We start from the raw sequence: 19,725 nt of genomic DNA, 5'->3' as shown, positions 1-19,725 counted from the left end.
AAAAGTTTTGATCCACCTCTCATGAAAAAGACAAATTTCCGCCGATTCAGTTGGAAGCGGGTCAAATTTGAACTGCAGCTGCCTCATAGTTCGCTATTTATTTTTTACAAAAATCATTTCTAGGTACATAAGTATCTATTTAATTAGAGAAACACCAAAAGTTTTCCAAGATTCAACCACTAGCTAGGAACGGTCAAGCCCGCCATTTTGACCGCATTTTGAAACGGGCATAAAAAATTCAAAAAAATCAAAAAATTGGGAAACCTTCGCATTGTGTCATTATATGTGGCCAAGTTCCCAAGAAAAATAACAAACTTGTAATACGGCAATTATTTTAAAAAAGTGTTCTCAGAAATGAGCTATCATCTCTGAAGATTCATGGCTTTCAAGCCAAATGATCAATCTTATGGCCACATTCGTGGCATAGTTTGTTCAAATGATCTCATATTGTGCACAAGGGTGCATATTTTAATGGAAAACAATGTTGCCTAAGGAAGTTTTCATTTTCTTTGGACGAAAAAACCATTTTTCATTTTCCGAGTGCCCGAAAGGAGGTTTTTTTGTGAAGGAACTACCAAATAATTGTTGCAAAATTGGACCAAATTAATTTTCTAAAATACCAGGACATATTTAATGCACAATTGACAAAATGGTTGGGTGTAAAAAGTTTTGATCCACCTCTCGTGAAAAAGACAAATTTCCGCCGATTTAGTTGGAAGCGGGTCAAATTTTGAACTGCAGCTGCCTCATAGTTCGCTATTTATTTTTTACAAAAATCATTTCTAGGTACATAAGTATCTATTTAATCAGAGAAACACCAAAAATTTTCCAAGATTCAACCACTAGCTAGGAACGGTCAAGCCCGCCGTTTTGACCGCATTTTGAAACGGGCATAAAAAATTCAAAAAAAATCAAAAAATTGGGAAACCTTCGCATTGTGTCATTATATGTGGCCAAGTTCCCAAAAAAAATAACAAACTTGTAATACGGCAATTATTTTAAAAAAGTGTTCTCAGAAATGAGCTATCATCTCTGAAGATTCATGGCTTTCAAGCCAAATGATCAATCTTATGGCCACATTCGTGGCATAGTTTGTTCAAATGATCTCATATTGTGCACAAGGGTGCATATTGGAATGGAAAACAATGTTGCCTAAGGAAGTTTTCGTTTTCTTTGGACGAAAAAACCATTTTTCATTTTCCGAGTGCCCGAAAGGAGGTTTTTTTGTGAAGGAACTACCAAATAATTGTTGCAAAATTGGACCAAATTAATTTTCTAAAATACCAGGACATATTTAATGCACAATTGACAAAATGGTTGGGTGTAAAAAGTTTTGATCCACCTCTCGTGAAAAAGACAAATTTCCGCCGATTCAGCTGGAAGTGGGTCAAATTTGAACTGCAGCTGCCTCATAGTTCGCTATTTATTTTTTAAAAAAATCATTTCTAGGTACATAAGTATCTATTTAATCAGAGAAACACCAAAAATTTTCCAAGATTCAACCACTAGCTAGGAACGGTAAAGCCCGCCGTTTTGACCGCATTTTGAAACGGGCATAAAAAATTCAAAAAAAATCAAAAAATTGGGAAACCTTCGCATTGTGTCATTATATGTGGCCAAGTTCCCAAAAAAAATAACAAACTTGTAATACGGCAATTATTTTAAAAAAGTGTTCTCAGAAATGAGCTATCATCTCTGAAGATTCATGGCTTTCAAGCCAAATGATCAATCTTATGGCCACATTCGTGGCATAGTTTGTTCAAATGATCTCATATTGTGCACAAGGGTGCATATTGGAATGGCAAACAATGTTGCCTAAGGAAGTTTTCATTTTCTTTGGACGAAAAAACCATTTTTCATTTTCCGAGTGCCCGAAAGGAGGTTTTTTGTGAAGGAACTACCAAATAATTGTTGCAAAATTGGACCAAATCAATTTTCTAAAATACTAGGACATATTTAATGCACAATTGACAAAATGGTTGGGTGTAAAAAGTTTTGATCCACCTCTCGTGAAAAAGACAAATTTCCGCCGATTCAGCTAGAAGCGGGTCAAATTTGAACTGCAGCTGCCTCATAGTTTCCTATTTATTTTTTCCAAAAATCATTTATAGGTACATAAGTACCTATTTAATCATAAATACATGGTTTGGTGGCGATGCGTCGAGGTTTGGGCGGTGGCCGAGGGCCCCATCTCTAGAGCGCGTAAACTCGCATGCCCGCCGCGTGGTCACCGCGTGACCGTGGCGTTGCCATGTGTTCTTGGTGGCCTAGACATGTCTAGTGGGTTGGGCACTCCCCAGGTTGGTGCTAGGAAGAAAATTACAACATAAGATTCTCACGAGGTGACCGATCGATGCTCAAACATGAATTAGCAGCCAAGTGTTTGATTAGCGGTACGGGAAATGCGCATGGCCAATGGGCGTGAGTTTTGGCTGAGGATGATCATCTACTAAGGAGAATGTCTTCACAAATTTTGAGCTCAAAAGGAGGATCCTAGGTGGTACTTGCTTTGCAAAGTACCACGTTGGACAAAAATATGAATCTTGAAGCTGGGCTCAAAATAATGAATGGAGTGAGCTGAAATTTTGTGAAGGATGGTTATTTGGGCATAGGAAAGCATTGTAGAAAATTGATACCATTTGGACATGCCAAAGTAGTACTTCCTTCACAATGCTCTTCTATGGATAGAAACTTGGGAAAACTAGTGAGAGAGATTGGATGAATGAAATGAGCTCAAAATTGGTGTAGGTAAGTTACTTAGGTATGGTCATGCGCTGGTAAATTTTCAGATCATTTGGGTAAGCCTAGCTAGTACTTACTTCACAAAGCTTCTCTCGAGGTAGAAACTTTCGAAATTTCCCGAGAAAGATTTACTAGGAAAATTGAGCTGAATATTATCATGTGGCAATGATTTGGGTATGGAAGAGTTCCCGAAAAGTTTGAGGGTAATAGGAGGGGTCTATATAACACTTGCTTTGCAACGTGCCAATTTGGCCATAAAATATAAATTGAACCTGGGCTCACATAGATGATTTGACTGAGCTGCAATTTGGAGGAGGGTGATAATTTGGACATATGAAGGAACTGTATAAATTTCATGTCATTTAGAGATATAAAAAAGGTACTTCCTTCACAATGCTTCTAGGTGGACAAAAACTTTGGAAATTTGCCGAAGAAGATTTGCTAGGCAAATGGAGCTGCATTTTGTCATGCGGTAATGATTTGGATAGGAAAGAGTGCCCAAAAATTCCGAGGGCAATCAAGAATATATAAATAGCACTTCCTTCATAAAGTGTTGTTGTGAACAGAATAGGAAAATGAATATTGTTGAATTAGTTTTGAACTAGGCAAGGAAGGATTTTAATATATTTGATGAAGATATGCCCCAAAGAATTTATGAGATTTTTTTGGGAATTTTGGGAATGATAGAAATATAGGTTGCTTCACAACCTAGGGCAAGAACTGCCACATGGACATGACACATAGGCAAAACTGATGAGATGGCGCCTAGTCATCACAACCCACCACAATCTACAAGGCTATGACCATCTATATTGGTCATTAACAACTAGAAATAAGGCAGCGGACTAGCACTGTTTGCTTTGTGACCATTTCGTGTAAGGAAATTACGACCTTTCTGACCAAAATGGTCGCAATAGTTTAGGGTTTGGAGCCCCCTGAACAGCTTTTGACCAATTGGTCTAAAATGGTCATAAATTTATGACCAATTCTTCGAGGGTCACTGACAGAAGGTCATAAGTTGACATATTTCTTGTAGTGAGTTGGGCCAGGGTGCAGGCCCGTACGGCCCAGTAGGCCCCATAGGGCAGAAGACTTGCAATAGGCCCACAAAGGCCTGCTTAGAGAGGAGCTCGACACGGCAGCCGCGGCGGGGCTTATAAACCGGTGCGAGCTCCTCTCAACTAGCGAGGTGGGACTAAACATTGTGCACTGCGGGTGGCAGCGCACCCCTTTAGTACCGGTTGGTGGCACGAACACGTACTAAAGGGGGGTCTTTAGTACCGGTTGGAGCCGCCAACCCATACTAAAGGCCACCACCTCTTTAGTACCGGTTCGTGGCACGAACCGGTACTAAAGGTTCGCCATGAACCGGTACTAATGAATGCCGCCCACCTAGCCATTAGAACCGGCATTAATGGTCATATTAGTGTCGGTTCAATTACAAACCGGGACTAATGAGTTTTACATTAGGCCCTTTTTCTACTAGTGAGATATGGCGAGTGAGGGAGTCCTGGATTAGGGCGTCTCCGGACAGCCGGACTATCTCTATTGGCCGGACTGTTGGACTATGAAGATACAAGATTGAAGACTTCATCTCGTGTCCGGATGGGACTCTACTTGGCATGGAAGGCAACCTAGGCAATACGGATATGGATATCTCCTCCTTTGTAACCGACCTTGTGTAACCCTAACCCTCTTCGGTGTCTATATAAACCGAAGGATTTTAGTCCGTAGGACAACAACCACAACATACAATCATACCATAGGCTAGCTTCTAGGGTTTAGCCTCTCTGATCTCGTGGTAGATCTACTCTTGTACTACCCATATCATCAATATCAATCAAGCAGGACGTAGGGTTTTACCTCTATCAAGAGGGCCCGAACCTGGGTAAAACATCGTGTCCCCTGCCTCCTGTTACCATCTGGCCTAGACGCACAGTTCGGGACCCCCTACCCGAGATCCGCCGGTTTTGACACCGACATTGGTGCTTTCATTGAGAGTTCCTCTGTGTCGTCGCCGTTAGGCTTGATGGCTCCTACTATCATCGATACCGATGCGGTCCAGGGTGAGACTTTTCTCCCCTGACAGATCTTCGTATTCGGCGGCTTTGCACTGCGGGCTAATTCGCTTGGCCATCTGGAGCAGATTGAAAACTACGCCCCTGGCCATCAGGTCAGATTTAGAAGCTTAAACTACACGGCCAATATCCGTGGAGATTTGATCTTAGACGGATTCAAGCCTCTGCCTTGTGCGCCACGCGGTCACGATGAGCATGACTTAGCTCTCCCATTGGACAGTGTTGAGGAGATCGCATCGGCAGCCGCTCCGACCCTCAATTCAGAGCCAGTCGCGCCTTCCGCGGACGGGTGGATGGACCCCGCCACGGAGGCCTTACCCTCAGCGGCGATCGAGCCGAACATCGACCTTGCCTTGCACGAGAGTCGTGTTGTTAAACTGCCGGATCCTTCTCCGGCCACGGACTCCGAACCGCCTGCGCTCGTTCCTATCGAATCCGATTGGGCGCCGATCATGGAGTTTACCTCCGCAGATATTTTTCAGCACTCTCCCTTTGGCAATATACAGAACTCATTAAGGTCTCTCTCCTTGTCAGGAGAATCCTGGCCGAACTATGTCCGGCAAGATCGGGATGCGGACGACGAAGAAATTCGACGCCCACCCACCACCCACTTAATAGCCACTGTCGATGACTCAACCGACATGCTCGAATTCGACTCCGAAGACATCGACGGTATGGACAACGATGCGGGAGGCGAAGAGGAACCACCGCCCACAGGGCGCTGGACGTCCACCTCATCATATGACGTATACATGGTGGACACACCAAAAGAAGACGACGACAAGGAACGGAAGGACGCAACGAAGGCTTGTTCCCTCGAGAAGCAGTCAAATCGGCGGCGTAAGCGCTGCCCCAAATCCCGCCTCGGCAGAAATAACGATCATACAGACCCAGCGTTGGAGCAGGGCGAACCACCGCCGGACCACGGCAATACGGAGAATCAAACCGAACAAACCATTTCTGTCAAAGATAATAGTCCGGACGACATAACGCCGGACAGGCACCCAGAGCAGCAGAATGCCCGTCAAAGGCTTGTTGCCACTGCGAGGAGTCTGAAAAAAGCAGAAGCAAAGGCTCAAGGCTGCGCAGGACACACTCCAAATCAGATGGAGTAAAGTACTCAACACAGCAGCGAAGTACGGTGGCAATCGCCCCACCAAGAGCTACCCAAAGCGGAAGTTGCTACCTGAATTCGATGAGGAGGCCTTAGACCCCCCACAACCAAAAATTAAAACAACCATCTGGCCGGATAGACGACCTCACGGCCAACACAAAGCGGCAAGCAACGCCGCACATGAGCCAATACGCGGTCTATGCGAGGGCTCGCATCAAAAGGACGGCGAAACCAGATCCATCTATGGACCACGCAAGCGTGCTCCAGCATACGATGCAACACAACAAACATCCGAACAACGCGGTACACCCAGATATAGGGGTGCCGCACACCCCCTATGTTTCACCGATGAGGTGCTGGACCATGAATTTCCAGAGGGATTCAAACCCGTAAACATAGAGGCATACGATGGAACAACAGACCCTGGGGTCTGGATTGAAGACTATATCCTCCATATCCACATGGCTCGAGGAGATGATCTCCACGCCATTCAGTATTTACCCCTCAAACTCAAAGGGCCAGCTCGGCACTGGCTTAAGAGCCTCCCCGAAAGCTCCATTGGAAGTTGGGAAGAGCTCGAAGACGCCTTTCAGGCAAATTTTCAAGGGACTTATGTCCGACCTCCGGACGCGGATAATTTGAGTCATATAACTCAACAGCCCGGAGAGTTATCCCGAAAGCTTTGGAACAGGTTTCCTACTAAAAAGAACCAAATTGTCGACTGTCCGGACGCCAAAGCCTTGGCAGCTTTTAAGCATAGCGTCCGTGACGAATGGCTTGCCAGACACCTCGGCCAAGAAAAGCCGAGAACAATGGCAGCATTAACAAGCCTCATGCCCCGCTTTTGCGCGGGTGAGGATAGCTGGCTAACCAGATGCAGCACCAGCGACCCCAGTACATCAGAAGTTAGAGATGGAAATGGGAAATCACGATGCAACAGCAATAACAAACGCCGGAATAAAGAAGACAGCACGAAGAGCACGACAGTAAACGCCGGATTCAAAAGTTCTCGTCCAGGTCAGCAAAAGCCGCCCTCTAAAGGCGCCAGAGACGAATTGTCCAGCCTAAACAAAATTCTGGACCAAATATGTCAGATCCATAGCACCCCTGGTAAACTCGCTAATCATACCCACAGAGAATGTTGGGTCTTCAAGCAGCCCGGCAAGCTCAACGCCGTACACAAGGGGGAGGATACACCAAGCGAAGACGAGGATGAGCCTCTCAAGCAAGACACTGGGGAACAAAAGAAATTTTCACCAGAAGTCAAAACAGTAAATGTGTTACACGTGATCACGGGGAGAAACAAAACGGCACTCCCAGAAAAATATGCCCAAGGGCCTATCACCGCGGAGTCCTGCCACTGGTCGTCTCAACCGATCACTTTCGACCATCGTGATTACTCAGCAAGTATCCGGCGTGCACGATGGGCTGCCCTGGTATTAGACCCAATAATTGACGGATACCACTTCACACGAGTCCTGATGGACGGTGGCAGCAGTCTAAACCTGAAATACCAGGATACAATCCGCGAAATGAGGATAGACCCAACGAAAATTTGCCATAGCAATACTACCTTTAAAGGAGTGACGCCAGGCCCAGGGGCTCATTGCAGGGGCTCCCTGCTACTAAAGGTTATATCCGACTTCCCCGATAACTTCCGTAGCGAACATTTAACCTTCCACATCGCTCCATTCCAAGGTGGCTATCAAGCACTACTTGGACGCGAAGCTTTCGCTCGCTTTAATGCAATACCGCACTACGCTTCCCTCACACTCAAGATGCCCGGCCCACGTGGCATCATTACAGTGAACGAAGTATTAATCGATCTTTGCGCGCCGAAGAGAATGCGACTGCCTTGGCAGCCGCACACTAAAAACGGCCTCACCAACTAAAGCATTTGATAGGTCGTCAAGACCACAGACGCGGTTAGACGAGTCCGACGCTGCTATATGTAATTTGTAACGGATTAATGGCCACACCCCTATTACAAATACAAGGGGCCCAACACGCGCAGACAAGTGGCAATTTATACTCATTTCTAGTTATACATGGTTTCTTTAAAAACTATCTCTCTGCACGACAACTTTTTCACCTAAATTCCTCTCTTTTACAGATGACCGTCGTGCTACACCCGTCCTGGATACGGCACAACGGAGACACAGGCGCAGACGTGCAGCAGGGACCCGTTCCAAGGATTCTTTTTAGATTAAGACCCTGCGTAAACCTTTTTTACTGTCTCTTGTTGTTACACATCCACCGAATTCTCAGCACAATTCAGAATGATGCTGACGTCTTGGCATGTGGCCACGTCAGAATAATGCACGTACCTGGACACAAGGGGCTTCTTACAAAGGGCACTATTTAGGCCCGGTTTATACCATAAAGACCGAACACCTTAGGGAGTGTTCGGCATCGCGAGTTTGGCCTTATATGCATCAGCTCCGAATCATTGTCTTTGGTCAAATGTTGGGTTTGCCCGGCTCCTGTGTTTTGGTGCCTTACGTTCCGCTTTATCGGCTAAGGCAGCACCAGGAGAACTACTGCGATTGTGCCCTGGTTCATCCGGACGAGCACCTCAGTAGAGAAAGCCGAAAACTGACTGTCATGATATAGCGTGAGACTGGTCAACCACTCGATGACCTATCGGAATGTTAGAATTCCTCCGCCTTAACGAAGGGCCATTTTTCGGCCAGGCATGTACGCACCCCGAGATCGGGAGAGTGCGGAGCCACCAGGGGCTATCAAGTAGCCCCACTGTCAAACTCCTATGGCTAAGTAAAAGTGTTAAAGCATTATAGTCCGGTTGCCTCGTTCATTGTGCTATCACCTCCTTAATAGGACCAAGACGTTGGGTTAAGTGTGAACAAGCGTTTTTTGCGAGCACCTCCGCATTATATGCGTGGGGGCTGAAGCCGACGACTACAATCTTTCAGGTTATACACATGTATACATAAACGGCCGCACAGGAGGCATCATATTACTTTCGGGAAAAAGTATAAACACGACCTTATAAAATTTCATAAAAACATTGTGTTTACAATGGGAATACATGTCACTCAAACATAATATTCTTCAAGCACTGGGCCTCTATCAAACGAGCACCCTCAAGAACCTCCTCGAAATAGTGCTCGGCAGCCACTCGGCCTATGGCCGAACCCTGCGCCGCAACAACGGTAGCATCCATCTCCGCCCAGTATGCTTTAACACGGGCAAGGGCCATCCTCGAGCCTTCTATGCACGCCGACCTCTTCATCGCATTAATGCGCGGCACCGCACCAAGGACCTGCTGCACTAAGCTGAAATAGTTGTTCGGCTTTGGCTTTTCCGGCCATAGCTGATCCACAATAGACCTCATGGCGAGTCCGGACAACCTATTCAGTTCGGCCCATTCGGCTAGCTGGTCAGTCAATGAAAGCGGACGCTCTGGAACGTTGAATTGCGACCAGAACAGCTTGTCCACTTCACGATCTGTTTGACCTTGGAAGTACTTGGCCGCATCGGTAGCGCTCGCCGCCAAGTGCATATACGCATCTGCTGAACTCCACAGCTGATCCAGAGGGGCATACTGTGGATCTCCGAACTTCCTCCGTAGCATGAAGGGCTTCCCAGCCGCAATATCCCCGGCTTCCCACAGCTCCTCCTTCTTCGCTCTCATAGCAGAGCGGGTGTCTTTGTCCGCCATCGTGGCCTTCTCAAGGTCCGTTGCCTTCGCTCGGTTTTCTTTTTCAAGGAGCCGGCAACGGTCGGTAGTGTCTTTTAATTCTACCGCCATCTTGGCCATCTTCTCTTGGCTCTCGCAATGTGCGGCCTTCTCGGCTTTCAACTCTTCGGCCGCCTTCAAAGCAGCTGCATTACTAATCCTCGCTTGTTCCTTGGCTCGGGCAAGTTCTGCCCGCATGGTTTCCACGGTGGCAGCTCCATCTGCAGTCACAACATATTAAAGATACTGGCATCATGCTGCTCTTACTACGTGGCATTCACTAGAAAATAACACTTACCATGTGCCTCGTCAAGCCTCTTGTTAACAAGCTAGATGTCGGCGTCCGCCACATCCAGTTGCCTTTAATTCGGCAAACCCACTAGTCCGGCTAGCCACCGGAGCTTCCACCGCCTACACATAAAGGTAGTCTGGTTATTGCCTGGGACTATGATCCTCTGTTTGCCGCCGTTCTCGTCGACAACCAGAGTCTCAGGGGCTACTATCTACACAGGGCACACCTAACATGTGCGGTACTATCACGTACCTCAAAGCCTGTCAGTAGACTCATAAAGGCTTCATGTAATCCGCTTTCGGCGGACGAAATTCTTTCCATCACCGTACCCATCAGCGTACGGTGTTCTTCTGAGATGGTCGCTCGCCCCAACAGCTCCCTCAGAATGTCCGACCGCATACCAGATGGTGCCGGACTCTTTTGTTCGCTCTCCTCGAGAGCCGGACACTGGGGACTTCGGGGGTCTATGGGATTATCTTCTGGCCTCACCGGATCTGGAGAGGCCCTCCGTGACGACACTTCGGGGTTGCCCGCTTCTTGAGCGGAGGAGTCCAGGGGAGGTGTTTCGCTCTCCATCATCTCCGAAAGAATATCCCCTAAAGACGAGCTCAGCTGAGAAGGGCTAAGACCCGAACTGCAAGATATATGCGGCGGTTATTTTCTCAGAAGAAAGATAGTATACCTTCACTATTAAAGTATTTTTTGGATCACTTACGACTCGTTGGAGGGCTGATCCCCCCACGGACTTTATGCGGCAAAAGCACCCCCCCCCCCGAGGCAGGACCCTCTGTGGGAGACTTCTTCTCCCGTTTGGAGGCCTCGGCTTCCGGATCCTCGGAAGCAGTCCTTTTCCTCCCCCAGTTATCCTCCTTCATGGAGACGCTCATTCCCTCGGTTGGAACTGGCAGCGATGGGGGCCCGCGTCCGCCCGTATTATCCCCCCCATATCTTCCTTCGAGGGCTCCGGGAAAGGTGCGAGCTCGAGCATCTTTTCCAATACCGGATTTTCGAAACCCTCGGGGAGGGGGGCCAAACACCGAATCATCTTCGCCTTTGTTAGCCAGTCCTGGTCAAAGAGCGAACTCTCAGGAATAACTTCATGATGAATAAAAGACTGTGTGTTCGGCTAGAGGATTTCTTACTTGTTCGGCGGTGCGGTTACTGCTCAGGCCCACGTCCTCGGTAGTATCCGGACACTCTATTTGAGGTTCGAAGAATGACTTGTACATCTCCTTGTGCGTCAGGCCGAGGAAACTTTGAATGGCACGTGGTCCTTCTGGGTTGAACTCCCACAAGCGAAGGGCCGACGTTTGCAAGGCTGGACTTGACGAACCAGCATAACTTGTATTACCACGACCAAATTAAAATCTCCCTCGAAGAGATCTCGAATGCGGCTTTGCAGTATATGCACGTCCTTGGCTGGACCCCAGCTCAGACCCTCTGCTAATCCATGACATTAGTTGTGGTGGGGGGCCCGAGCGGAAAGCGGGGGCAGCCGCCCACTTGGCACTTCTGGGAGCCGTGACGTAAAACCACCCCCGTTGCCATAATTCGAACACCTCTGGAAAGGAACCTTTCGGCCATGGAGCTCCTGCCATCTTGCCTATTGATGCACCTCCGCACGCTGCATGTTGCCCCTCGATCATCTTCAGCTTCACTTCAAAGGTCTTGAGCCACAGGCCGAAGTGAGGGGTAATGCGGCGGAAGGCCTCACACATGATAATAAATATCGAGATGTGGAGAAAGGAGTCCGGAGCTAGATCGTGGAAATCTAGCCCGTAATAGAACATCAAACCCCTGACGAAGGGATCCACAGTGAGGCCTAGGCCTCGGAGGAAGTGGGAGATGAACACGACATTCTCGTTGGGTTCGGGAGTAGGGACGACCTGCCCTCGAGCAGGTAGCCGATGCGAAACCTCGGCGGTCAGGTATCTGGCCTCCCTCAACTTCTTGATGTCCTCTTCCGTCACGGAGGAGGGCATCCATCGGCCTTGAAGGCTGAATCCGGACATGATTGAAGATCCGGAGCACCTAACCTGGGCTTTGGGTGTTGGAACTCGAGGCGGGGGAAGGGTTCGATTGAGCACGAGAGGGAAAAAGCGAAAACCTTGTCCCTTTATAAAGAGGGTGAATATCAAGCATCCTCTCCATAGCCGTTTAGGGCTTGCCTATAATCTAGGAGTCCTAGACACGGTTGGTGTTGGAAGCCTACCATTGCTGGCTCAACTAGAGGACCGAGTCCCACGTAGTTCATGCACCGGACGTTCCCTCCTTTTCTGTTACATGATGTGCATGACCTCCTGTATAGCTGGGTCGTTACCAGCCTCTGTACCTGTATATTAACCCCTTCGTGGGCATCAATGATAATCACCAGTGTATTCATTCTTCATCTTGGTAATCAGAGCTCTCTTTCCTGTCCCTGTCTCTCATGGACAATGGCAACAGCTCCGGCGGCCTTTCGAACGGCGACCTGACGGGCGCCATCCCTCCCGCTCCCGCTCCGGTGCTCTCCTCTTCTGAACTCTCCACCCCCGTCCTCTCCGCTCCGCCAGCAACCGCCCCTAGCACCATGAGCTTGGTGACCCTGCCGTCGCCTCCCACCCTCCCTGACATAGCGTCGTCCTCTGCCACCACCACCCCCTCCATCCACATCCTCAACAACATCCACAACCTCATCCCCTTCAAGCTGGATGTCCAAACCGGCAGCTATTCGAAGTGGCGTGAACTCTGGCGCTGCATCCTCATCATGTACGCCGTCGAGAGCCATGTCGACCACTACTCCGACCCACTGCTCCAAACTCGGCGTGGCGCCACACCGATCTGACGCTCCTGCTTCTGCTCTACTCCACCATCGCCGACGGCCTGTACGAGGTCATCCGTGGCGCCGACAACACCGCGCATCGCGTCTGGAGCCAACTCCACAAGTTCTTCCTCGCCAACCAACCCGCCCAGGCCGTGCACCTTAGCGCGGAATTCCGCGCCCTCACCCAGGGGGATCTCCGCATCGCCGAGTACTGCGGGCGCCTCAAAGCGCTCGCGGACGCTCTGGCCGACGTCGACGAGCCCGTCACCGATCGCACCCTGACACTGCAGCTTCTCCGTGGCCTCTCTCGTCGGTACTAGGTGATCGCCACTGTCATCCCGATGCAGACTCCCTTCCCATCATTCAACCAGGCCCGTTCCCGTCTTCTTCTGGAGGAAATCACCTAGGACGCCCGTGATCGCTCCGACGGATCTACCGCTCTCGCCATCGGCCACGACGGCGGCGGCGGCCATGGTGGCGGTGGCGGCGGGGGCTCTGGCGGCTCCTCCGGCCCACCTCCCTCATCTGGCGACCGCGGCAAGGCTCCCATGGAGCGCGGCAATAGCAGCGCTGGTGATCGCGGCCGCGGACACAATGGTGGACGCGGGCGTGGCCGCGGGCGCGGCTCCAATGGCAGCCGCGGTTCGCCTGCTCTTCCTCCCGGCGGCTCCACTCCGTGGATGGGCTACTTCGCACCGTGGGGGATGCCCTTCCCGCCGCTGCGCTCTCCCTGGGTTCCACCCAACGCAGCCGGGGTCCCCGGGCCTCGCCCTGGTGCTGCCCAGCATGCCTACCCCGCGCTGTACGCTGGACCCGGCGTGCCACCCCAACCCTCTTGGGGTTAGGCGGCGCTCTACTCCGCCATGAACCAGATGTCTCTCCAGCAGCCCGGCAGTGGCAACGGCGACTGGATCTTTGATTCCGGTGCCTCCTCCCATGTCACTGGTAATGCAGGTAACCTCGCCACTTCTCGTCCTATCTCAAAACAGCATGCTTCCATCATCGTTGGCGACGACACTCGTCTGCCTATAGTTGCCACCGGCACCGCCTCCATCCCCACATCCTCTCGCCCCTTGCTGCTTCATAACGTTCTCGTAGCACCTGACATTGTTCAAAACCTACTCTCTGTCCGTCAACTATCCACTGATAATAATGTATCCGTTGAGTTTGACCCCCTCGGCTTTTCTATGAAGGATCTAGCCACCCGGACCCCCCTCATGAGGCGCACTAGTTTCGGGCCTCTCTACCGCAGCGGCGCATCCAACTCTTCGGCGTTCTACACCAACTCCGGCGACCTGTGGCATCGCCGTTTGGGGCACCCCGGCAGTGCCTCTCTTTCCCGTTTAGCACACATTTTCTTCCCGATTGTAATAATCTCCCTGCCGCCTCTGGATCATGTGAGGCGTGCCAATTAGGGAAGCAGCCGCGTCTGCCTTTTTCTTCTTCTACCTCTGTTACTCGTTTTCCTTTTCTGCTTGTACACTGTGATCTTTGGACGTCTCCCATCCCTAGTTGCTCTGGCTGCAAATATTACTTAATAATAATGGATGATTTTTCCCACTTCGCATGGACTTTTCCCCTCCGTGCCAAATCCGAGGCCACTGACGTTCTCAAACATTTCTTTCGCTTCGTACTCACACAATTCCATGTCGATATCCAGAGCGTCCAGTGCGATAACGGCGGCGAGTTTCTTAACATCTCTCTCCGCTCTTCTCTAGGTGAACATGGCACTGCCCTACGCCTCTCCTGCCCGCACACATCACCCCAAAATGGGAAAGTTGAGCGCGCCATCCGCTCCACAAACGACATACTTCGCACACTTCTTGTCCAAGCCAGCATGCCCCCAAAATTCTGGGTGGAAGCCCTTCATACTGCCACATACCTCCTCAATATACGACCCTCCCGAGCCATCAACCACAACACCCCATACTTCATGCTTTACGGTACTCACCCCAACTACGACCACATTCGCACATTTGGCTGTTTATGCTACCCCAATCTCTACGCCACCACTCCCCACAAACTTTCCGCACGCTCCACACCATGCGTTCTTCTCGGCCTACCCCTCGAGCACAAAGGATACCGGTGCCTCGACATCTCCACACGTAAAGTTATCACCTCCCGGCACATGATTTTCAACGAGCATATTTTTCCCTTCGCCACAGAAAATCCCACTGCCCCCAGCCCCGTATCCACCTCGGGATCCCTCCCACCTACCTGGTCCGATCCGACAGGATCGTCCTCGGGATTCCCCGCCCCAGTCGCCCCACCCCACGCACCCGATCGCGTCGCTCCCAACCAATCCGCCCGTTGCGCCCCCACCGCTGCGCTCTCTCCCGCTGGCCCACCACTCACCGCCACCACTCCGATCCCAACTCCCGGACCCCCCCAGTCGGCAGCTAGCTCCCCATGCAGCCAATCGCCTGCCGGCTCACCATGCAGCCAATCCGCGACATCCTCGCCATGCACGTCGCCCCGCGCTCTCGCCCCGCCTCTGGCTGCCTCCCCACCAACCTCCCCGCCTCCCCACCCTCTCCCTCCATGCGCGGTGCCCGTCCTACCACCCAAAAACAGCCACCCCATGCGCAAACGAGCCAAAGCCGGTTTCCTCCAACCAAAATCCCTCTTCACTCTCGCAGCCACCACCGATCGCATCTCTCCTCTCCCTTCCTCCTACAAACACGCCCTCAAAGACCCAAACTGGTACAACGCGATGCTTGAGGAGTATACTGCTTTGTTACAAAACGAGACTTGGCCGTTGGTTTCTCCCCCTGCAGGTGTCAACGTGGTGACGGGGAAATGGATCTTTCGCCACAAGCTGAACCCCAACGGCTCCCTCGCTCGGTACAAGGCGCGGTGGGTCCTGCGTGGCTTCACTCAACAACACGGCGTCGACTTCGAGGAGACCTTCAGCCCCGTCGTCAAGCCGGCGACCATCCAGGACGTTCTCAGCCTCGCCGTCTCCGCCGGCTGGGCCATCCATCAGCTGGATGTGAAGAACGCATTTCTTCACGGCCACCTCGACACCGTCGTCTACAACCAGCAGCCGTCCGGGTTCGTCGATGCTGCGCACCCGTCTCACGTGTGTCGCCTGCATCGCTCACTCTACGGGCTCAAGCAGGCCCCCCGGGCATGGTTTCAGTGCTTCACCACCTACCTCGCGCGTCTCGGCTTCGTTGCATCCAAGAGTGACAACTCTCTCTTCATTCTTCATTGCGACGGCGCCACCGCTTATCTCCTCTTATACGTCGATGACATTATCCTCACTGCCAGCTCCGCCTCCCTGCTCCACCATGTCATCTCCCAACTCCACCATGAGTTTTCCATGACTGACCTCGGCGAGCTCCATCATTTCCTAGGGATCAATGTCACACGCAGCTCCCGCAGCTTGTTCCTCTCGCAACACCAATATGCTCTCGAGATACTTGAGCGCGCCCGCATGAGCAATTGCAAGCCCATCGACACTCGCGCAAAACTTTCCGCCACCGACGGTGCTCCTGTTTCTGACCCGTCCCTCTACCGCAGCTTGGCCGGCGCTCTACAATATCTCACTCTCACACGACCCGATATCACCTACGCCGTTCAACAGGTCTGCCTCTTCATGCATGATCCCCGGGAGCCGCACTTCACTGTCCTCAAACGCATCTTGCGCTACATTCGCGGTACCCCGCAGCTCGGCCTTCACCTCCGGCGCTCCTCTGACCATCGCCTCGTCGCCTACTCTGACGCCGACTGGGCGGGTTGTCCTGACACCCGCAAGTCCATGTCGGGCTACTGCATCTTCATCGGCGACAACCTCGTCTCTTGGTCCTCCAAGCGGCAACAGACCGTCTCCCGGTCCAGCACGGAGGTGGAATATAGGGCGGTGGCCAATGCTGTGGCCGAGGCGTGCTGGCTGCATTAACTTCTGCACGAGCTGCGGCGTCCTCCGGATCGGGCAACAATCATCTACTGCGACAACGTGAGCGCCATGTACCTCTCCACCAACCCTGTGCAGCATCAGCGCACGAAACATATCGAGATCGATCTTCATTTCGTGCGTGAGCGGGTTGCTTTTGGCGATGTACGCGTCCTCCACGTCCCGTCTGCATCGCGGTTCGCCGATATCTTCATGAAGGGGTTGCCATCGACCGTCTTCCTCGACTTCCGGTCCAGCCTCAACGTGCTCCACGACCCCGTTGTGGCTGCGGGGGGCTGTTGGAAGCCTACCGTTGCTGGCTCAACTAGAGGACCGAGTCCCACGTAGTTCATGCACCGGACGTGCCCTCCTTTTCTGTTACACGATGTGCATGACCTCCTGTATAGCTGGGTCGTTACCAGCCTCTGTACCTGTATATTAACCCCTTCGTGGGCATCAATGATAATCACCAGTGTATTCATTCTCCATCTGTTGGGTTACCCACGACCGCATTAACGAGAATCCCGTAATTGGGGGAACACGATCTCTGCTTTGACAAGACGTGTCAAGAAACCGCCTCGCATTATGTGTGGAGCTGGTTGAAGAAAAATGGTTCGAATAATCACCGGGCCATGACATAACGTCATGCTGCCAAAACAAGTCAGCAAATTAGAATTGCGAAAATATTATTCTCTCTACGGTGGTATATGGAACTTATTTTGCAGAGTCGGACACTATCCTCGTTTTCAAATTCTTCTGTGATGTATTCAGAGAAGGAACCCGCCTTGCAATGCCGAAGACAATACTGCGTGCCGGACTCATCGTCATTGAAGCCTGGTTCAGGGGCTACTGAGGGAGTCCTGGATTAGGGGGTCTCCGGACAGCCGGACTATCTCTATTGGCCGGACTGTTGGACTATGAAGATACAAGATTGAAGACTTCGTCTCGTGTCCGGATGGGACTCTACTTGGCGTGGAAGGCAAGCTAGGCAATACGGATATGGATATCTCCTCCTTTGTAACCGACCTTGTGTAACCCTAACCCTCTCCGGTGTCTATATAAACCGAAGGGTTTTAGTCCATAGGAAAACAACCACAACATACAATCATACCATGGGCTAGCTTCTAGGGTTTAGCCTCTCCGATGTCGTGGTAGATCTACTCTTGTACTACCCATATCATCAATATCAATCAAGCAGGACGTAGGGTTTTACCTCCATCAAGAGGGCCCGAACCTGGGTAAAACATCGTGTCCCCTGCCTCCTGTTACCATCTGGCCTAGACGCACAGTTCGGGACCCCCTACCCGAGATCCGCCGGTTTTGACACCGACAGCGAGCTATGCTTGATGGAAGGGACATTTTTAAGCAAGGCATTATCAAGAGGATTGGGAATGGCCACAACACTAATATCTGGGAGACCAACTGGCTTCCTAGAATAGGCCCTTTGCGACCGATCACTTCGCTATCGGTAAATCCACCAACGCTAGGAGCCGAACTAATCGATAACACATCAGCGTCTTGGCGAGAGGATCTGATTCATGCTACGTTTTTACCCGTCGACGCGGATGCTATTATGGCCCTCCCACTTTGCATGAGGTCGGTGGAGGACTTCTGGGCTTGGTCTGGCGAGCGGCATGGTATTTTCTCTGGCAGATTGGCTTATAGAATGATATTGAACAAGAAGTAGCACCAAGAAAATTGGCTATATGAGCATGCAGGGGCGTCAGATTTGAGGGAAAGCTCTAATGCTTGGACAGCGTTGTGGCACACTAGGGTTCCATCTAAAATGAAAGTTTTTATATGGCGGCTAGCAAGACATTCGATGTCGACAGCGGATCTTCTCCAACATCGAAATATGTCCACATCCCACTTATGCGCCTTATGTGGGTGTGAGGATTCATGGAGGCATGCCCTGCTAGATTGTACTACGTCAAGATGCATATCATCCTTAGTTGAAAATTCTCTGATGGAAGTCGTGAGCCATAACAGGGATCCTAATGCGAAGAACTGGCTTCTTGCAATGAATGATGTACTATCCTAGAAGGATTTTGTTCCTCTAGTAGTAACGTTATGGGCTGTTTGGAAAGCAAGACGATGTTGTCGTTGCAACCAATCGGTGACGAGGAGTTGCGGCTGCTATATGCCGGTATCATGATGGTACGTTTCAGGGGGCATCGGCTATAGTTATCAAGGGAATATGTGATCCACAAACTTTAGAAGCCCTAGCTGTGCGGGAGGCTCTAGCCCTTGCTGATGTTCTCAATCTTCAATGGATACATGTTGCTTCAGATTGTAAGGTGGTTTTGGATGATCTCAAGCAGGGGAACAAGGCAAGATATGGAGCTGTTATACATGAAATCATGGATCATAACTTTTTTTTTACAACTTGTAACTTTTGCCATGAGTTTAGAAGCTCGAATTTCGAGACTCACAATCTAGCGAAGCATGTCTTAAGGTTAGGGGTGGGCGGCCATGTTTGGTTAGGGCACCCCGGTGATATTTCTTTTGTACCTATAAACTTTGGGTCCGGTTAAATAAACTTCGCGCGATTGTCTAAAAAAACCCTACTTGCATGATTACCAAGGAGAACCCTTTCATACAGGTACACGTCGGCAGATTTCGACAAAGGTATTACGGCAGTTGTCTTTTTGCTTGTCCCAAGCTGGATATGGCGGCAAGTTTAATTTCTTGGACTACATAGTAGTGTTCTCGATGGCGCCAAGTCTAGATGGTCCTCAAGCTTTTGGTTTTGCAACAAAACCTAATACTCCCTTCATTTTTGTATACAATATCATTATCAAAATTACAATTTGCATCTATACAAGGCGACTAACATTAATCGAGGCAAAATTGATGGCGTCTGTCTCGTAGTAGCACCCAAGAACATTAATATCCCTTGTGTGAATGCGGGACTGAGAAGGTTGGCTTGCATTCCCAACATTAATCAACCAACGAGAAGTAAGAGGGTTGGCTTGTTGTGCGTGGGAGAGAAAAACCACATTAATTAACACGACAAACAAGGTGACAAGCTAGCTTGCAACATTGACTTAAACATTGCATTGATTTTTACCTTGGTACCTGTAATATGGGTCTGTGGC

Source organism: Triticum urartu, chromosome 2 (assembly GCF_003073215.2).
Source record: "Triticum urartu cultivar G1812 chromosome 2, Tu2.1, whole genome shotgun sequence".
Taxonomy (NCBI): domain Eukaryota; kingdom Viridiplantae; phylum Streptophyta; class Magnoliopsida; order Poales; family Poaceae; genus Triticum; species Triticum urartu.
The sequence above is the reverse complement of the archived record's forward strand: the minus strand, read 5'-3'. Positions refer to the sequence as shown.